The sequence below is a fragment of the Microtus pennsylvanicus genome, chromosome 15 (genome assembly GCF_037038515.1).
Source record: "Microtus pennsylvanicus isolate mMicPen1 chromosome 15, mMicPen1.hap1, whole genome shotgun sequence".
Taxonomy (NCBI): Eukaryota; Metazoa; Chordata; class Mammalia; order Rodentia; family Cricetidae; genus Microtus; species Microtus pennsylvanicus.
In genome coordinates, this window is record NC_134593.1 from 21,186,846 (window position 1) to 21,193,351 (window position 6,506).

Consider the following 6,506-nt stretch of genomic DNA (forward strand, 5'->3'; position numbering starts at 1 on the left):
TTTTTTAAAATTTGCCTCCTAATGTTCTTCACATTCAAAATTATTTCAGAAATGATTTTCCGAGAAATTTCAGTATCAAACTATATTATCTGAACCATGTTTATTTATTTAACATGAGCCTCTGATGCACACAGTATCTTTGAATAAATATAAGGACCTCTAACTAGTCCACAGTATGTGTCCTCTAGAGTTATGTGACAGCAATTTTGCTTGTTATAAAATGAATTTTTCTTTCATTTTTATAATAAATATATTACATTTATGCCACATATATATTAGTGTCAATGAAAGGTGATCATGTAAAAAACAGAAATACAGTATTCAATTACTTTCATTAAGGATTTTGAGAACTAAATTAACTACATTTTTATGGGTTTTGTTCCTTTCTATAATTTCTCTACTTAGACATATTAGAAAATTCACATATGGTTTTATGTTTATCTTTAATTATCTGCTATTTAATCTGACTATTTCTTGGCATACGAAATAATAGGCTTGGTCAACTTTTTTAAAAAATGGACTTTGAATCCTGTAGGCAGTGCTGCGGATTGAACATTGCCATTCTAAGCATTCTAGACTAGCGCTCGCCCTAATGGCTATACCGCCAGCACCTTTTTTCCTTTGGTTTTATTAGTGTAGGATATGGTGATACTTGGTTTATATGCTGATAGACATAATTTCCAGAACAATTTACCACAGTAGGAGGAAGGCTGAGAGAAGAGCATCATTCTGCAGGGGACAGCACTGACTGGTCCACTGAGTCTGGATAAGATTCTAAGAGTGGGAGGAACACTACAGAGTTTGGGCTCTCCGCTGTCACCACAGTGTCTTCACACCTACCTTGCCTATAGAGAGTACAGCATCAAGTGAATAGGAGTACATGGAGTGTAGAGGGTCTGAAAGACTTTATTGAAAAGAGTCAGTATTATTGTAATGTGGGTGACTGTCCTTTACATTATTTCCACACTAAATTTCCTTTGTGGTGACGATGGTTGATGGAGGTCTCTCACATGCTAAGCCTCATTGGCAGTCCATTTGTTGGTGGGACAAATGCTCTGCCTCAGCCATAGGCAATGCCAAGGAGGTTATACTGGAGTTTCCATACTGTGAATGAAATAAGCAAATATTTGCTTTATTCCTTTGTAGAGGACAGGCTGTTAGCATGCAGTGAAAGCTGCTCACTTGAAGCTGTGTATGTGTGGACACAAACGTTTCCTGTGAGGTACTACTCCCATGGAATTGCTGCTTTTTCCCCATGTTTCTTCCATGCTTCTCGCCCTGGAGATACAGTTCAGGGTGCATAACTACTGCAAGGGGCTTTCCCATAGCTCTTACCATGGGAGGTGATAGCAGCTAGTGCTGAGCTTCTTTGCACTGCCTGTTAGCGAGGGACCAGAAGCTAGAACTGAGGGGCTTCTGCATCTTCCTCAGAAGCACTTGAGGAGAGTACACACAATGCCCCCCTCTCTCTCTGTATGTAGCTTTGCCACCCTGGCATCTGGAAATTCTTTGCCCTTGGTCTACCTGTGTTTCTTAACTTTTGCTATGCTGCAAAGAGCAGTCCTCACAGACTTAGCTTCCCTGTGTCTGGAATTTTCATCATCAACAAAATAAGTTCAACTTAATCTTTAGAGAGGCTCTTTTCACTTCCATGCAAGATGAGTATGCTCACTTGCAATTCTCCTAACACCACTAGTCCAGAGACAAATCCAGCAGCAGCAACACTGTGCTACCAATTAACACTTCAGCTTGTGATATTGATTCTGGTAAAGATGTCAGTTTCTCTGTTTGATAATGCTCATGATCATAGGTATTTTGTATACCAATTTATTATTAGTCTCAACTTTTGATAAAATTGTCTCTGTATTTTAAACATACAAAGAAGTGTAAATTAAGAGTTATCCTTGTTTTTATTGTCTATAAATCAGTATTCACCTTGAAGGGTACACAGATTCAAAGTATATGTAGTAACGAAGCATTGGCCTTGGCATTCAATGCTCTTTTTTTCTACAGTTGCTTATAACATATTTTGCCTTTCTACTCTGTAGATAATGGAATAAATCAAGACCAAATCCCACTCGGGTAAGAATGTCTGGATTTTAAATACAGTATGTAGAGAATATAAAGTTCAGAAGCTGGCACCAAGTTTTCCTCTGTGTAAGACAATTTTAGTTTCTTGATTATTTGCTAATGAAAGCTGAATTATGCCTCAGATACAGCGTGCAATGCTGTTAGGACTCCCTGTCTGTGGCGGTGATTCAGCAGATAAAATGCTGGCTGTGCATATGGGAGAATGGGAGATGGATGCCCAGGGTCCACATGAGGCCTGTTGGTCTTGTGCGCTTCTAAAATCCTGGTGAGCTTTGGTGAGATTGCAGGTGGAGACAGAGCATACTCTCACATTTTCTGGATGTCTTGCCTGGATTGCTAGCCTGGGGCTTGCATTCATGAATGAGATTCAGCCATATAACTAAGGCTGAGGCTGAGGGTCGACACCCAAGTCTGTACTCCAGTCACCACACCTATACATTGGCACGTATTTATCTGAAATCATACATACTTACAAATACACTGCACATAACATGCAGTTACATATATGTAAAAATATTAGTTTTCAGGCTGTTAATCCTGTTTACTAGTATGTTTGGGACAAGGTGTCTGCTGGGAAGAGTGTGGGCAAAACTCTCCCAAACTTTGGTGAGAAAATCACCTCAGAATGGCCTTATAGACTTGCTTCGGTTTAGCAGGTTTATTTCCCTCTTAATGAGTTCCACCTCTGTGGTGAATCCCTAGGTAGGTGGAAGTTACAAAAAGAAAGTGTTTGTTCCAGAGTTTGCCAATCAGAAACCCTGAAATTAGGAACTTTTAGCTGTAGTTCAGATGAATCAAAGCTGAGGGGACAATGTTGCTCCCTAGTGTCCTATAAAATGACTCAGAAATACCCTTGAGTATAAAGAGTTTCAACATATGCATGTGGACACACTATCAAATCTTCAAGGCACCAAAATATGGTGATTTCTGAGACTGATGGCAACTTAATGCTTAGACATAGAGTCCATTTCATGTTTTCCCAAAGCAACTCCTTGGGAGAGAGTGCTATGAAATGAAATGTCTAATTTTTATTTATTTATTTATTTATTTATTTTACAAAAAACAGGCCATGGTACTTTAGGTTTAGGGGAACAAATGAAATAGGAGCATTAAGTGCTCAAAACAATCAGTTACTGCGAGCATCATAACAAGTGTGTGCAAAACTCGCCATTTCCTCCTCTTATGTGATTGGATGTGTGTGTGTGTGTGTGTGTGTGCGCGCATGTGTGCATGTGTCTGTGCCTGTTGCATGTGTGCATATTTTGTTGTGCAGACATGAGGGAAAGAGGGGGATGTTGGTGTCTTGCATCATTCTCTGACATAAGATCTCTGACTGACCCTCGAGCTGGTCTGGCAGCCATCAAGCCCAATTGGTAGCCTGTTCCACCCACAGTACTGGGGTACATGTGCATGTGTCCATGCCCAGTTTTTTATGTGGATGCTGAGGATTCAAACTCAGGTTGATCTGTGTTGGCAGCAAACATTCTTATTGACTGAGCCATCTCCCAAACCACTGGCTTTTTAAATTTTCATTTTTAAATAGAACTATGAGTGAGTCTTCACTGAATGTTACATAGATTGAGACAAGCTGAAACTGCCAAAGTAAAAACTTTTTAAAACCTGGGTCAACGTTGAATTACATAAATGAAAAATATAGTGCACAGATAACAAATCTTTCAAGAGAGATGCTCTAAGGACCAAACTCACCCCTCACTGCATGTTTTTACTCTAAAGGCTCTCTGAAAACCCTCATGTTACAACAGAGGACACGGCCACCGCCTCTGCTATTAAGGTAAAATTCTCCTTTGTGAAATTTGTTCCCTTATGAATTTTGTTAAAATGCAGCAGTACTCTACCTATCACAGTTTTATATGGAAATTTGGTCAGAGAAAAGTGTTTGGTATCAGTGAACCATCCTTTCTATAAATTCCAGTGAGCAGTAAGTCCTTGCAGATAGCGGTGGCCCAATAGGAGAATGAACTGGAAACACAGGGAGTGGAAGATTGAGTGCAGTTCTCATATATTAGAAGATGCCTGGTGCTTGATCAAGGATGGTTTGCAGAAATAGATACACATTAGACTGATTTTAAAAACAACTGTGGTGATACATCTGAATACATTTTAGAGGGTCCGGTTATTGTAGTGGTCCAGGCATCACCCAGGTGCCTTTTCTCTCAGCATAATTGCAGGTAGGTTTTCTCTTCCCTTGGATATTCCTATTTCAGGATCACAGATAAAAGCATCTCCTTTGTTTGTCTCTTTTCTTCTGTGTTTACATTAGCAAGAAATTTTGGAAATTTAGCTATTTGTAATCTGTTCAACCAAGTTTTCATTATGAAGGGATTACAGTCTGTTTTCTATTTGATTCCACTAGGAGGATATTGACAACTCTTCCTCCAGGTACACGGTAAGTATTTTTCCCCAATTAGCCAGCAATTGTAGATGCAAAGATTCAATTACCATATAGTAATACTTTGGTTTCTGGATATTTGCTCTGTATTTGACAATAATATACACTCTGATTCTTTGTATCATGTTCACCTATTTAAAATATCTTAGGGTTATACTTAGCATTTATGTGTTCATAGTAAAGTGACCTCATCACTGTGAGCTGCTGGAGGTTAGGAATCCTGTTTGTAACCTTAGAGTTAGAGTAAGTAACCTAGCCTTAGCTTAGTTTGTAACCTTAGCCTTAGAGTAAGTGTTGTGTGAATCAGAAGTTGAATATTAATGACTTTTGAATGGGACTCAGCAGAAAAATGGGTTTCTATAAAGCAGTTTCACAGATACTATGATATGGAGGACACTAGTAAGTGAGCGTATATTTATAAGAAATTTATAAGTTGAAAATAATATAAATTTTGCCTCCCAAACATAGAAGAGAAACACTGATGAAAGGGGGGCTATTAAAAGTAATAATCATCTCAAATAAGATTCAGAAAGTTTAAAATATAGTGAGTTAAGTTTAGTCTCAATCACAGGAAAAGGCCAAATTTCTCAATTCATGATTTTCTCAATCTAGCTAGTAAGGAATAAAGTAGTTTTGATATTATGCACCCCAAATCAAGAGTTCATTTCCTGGTCAGCGCGCGTCGCGAACCAATCGCGGGCGCTTCCCGGAGGCCGCATCACAGGCCGAGCAGCCAAACAGAAAAGTTTAATAAACAGCGGACAGAGGGCCAGCGGTGGCGGCGGTGGTGGCTGGCCAGAGCGAGTGGGGGTTCGGCGGCCTCACCTGTCCTCAGTCGGTGGCGGTGGCGAGAGGCGGCGGCAGCGCGTCCGGTGGAGAGGGCCGCCCGCCAGGGGTACAACAGAAGAACATGGCTCAAGAAACTAATCACAGCCAAGCACCTATGCTTTGCTCCACTGGCTGCGGATTTTATGGCAACCCTCGTACAAATGGCATGTGTTCAGTATGCTATAAAGAACACCTTCAAAGACAGAACAGTAGCAGTGGTAGAATTCTTCTGTCAGCAGTCTGTCTGAATCGTTACCAGTACAGTGCACAGACGGCAGTGTCCCAGACGCTCAGTCAGCACTAGAGTCTACGTCTTCATCTCTGCAACCAGGCCCTGTATCAAATCAGTCACTTTTATCAGAATCTGTAGCACCTTCCCAAGTGGACAGTACATCTGTGGACAAAGCAGTATCCGAGACAGAAGACCTGCAAGGACCCAGAGCAGAGGGCCTTGTTCCTCTTGAATGTGATCCTCCATTATCAGATACAACGCAGCAGCCATCTGAAGAGCAAAGCAAGTCTCTTGAAAAACCAAAACAAAAAAAGAATCGCTGTTTCATGTGTTTCAAGAAAGTGGGACTTACTGGGTTTGAATGCCGGTGTGGAAATGTTTACTGTGGTGTGCACCGCTACTCAGATGTGCACAATTGCTCTTACAATTACAAAGCTGATGCTGCTGAAAAAAACAGAAAAGAAAATCCAGTAGTTGTTGGTGAAAAGATCCAGAAGATTTGAGCTCCTGCTGGAATACAAAACCCTTTGACCATCTGCAAACTAAAAATTGACTTGAGGTTTTTTTCCTAGTCCTTGGGAATGTAGAGCACCGTATCTTGCATAGACCTTTGAATCATGCATGTCATCAGAAGAATAGATTTTTGTTTTTGTTTTGAAAATGACTCTGAACATATAGGAGTAAGTTTTCTCATTTCAGGCTCAGGTATCAAATTCAAGTTGTCAGTCATGCTGGCAAGTGCCTTCATCCATTTAGCTATCACACTGGCTCTCTGGTTTACACTTGGACTGAAATTTTGTAGCACTCACACACACCACCAGCACCACCCGCACGCACCACCACCACCACCACCAAACAAGAGAAAAAGCGTGACAGGGAGAGAAGGGATATCATGTGTTTGAATACTTTGTTACAATTTAGGAGATTGGTTAACCTTCGGGATGG

The 6,506-nt window shown here is 40.5% G+C and overlaps 1 pseudogene; it reads left to right on the top strand.

Annotated features, from left to right (window-relative positions):
• The first annotated feature begins 5,266 nt into the window (after positions 1–5,266).
• LOC142835535 (AN1-type zinc finger protein 6 pseudogene) lies at positions 5,267–6,232 on the top strand (annotated as a pseudogene).
• The last annotated feature ends 274 nt before the right edge of the window (positions 6,233–6,506 follow it).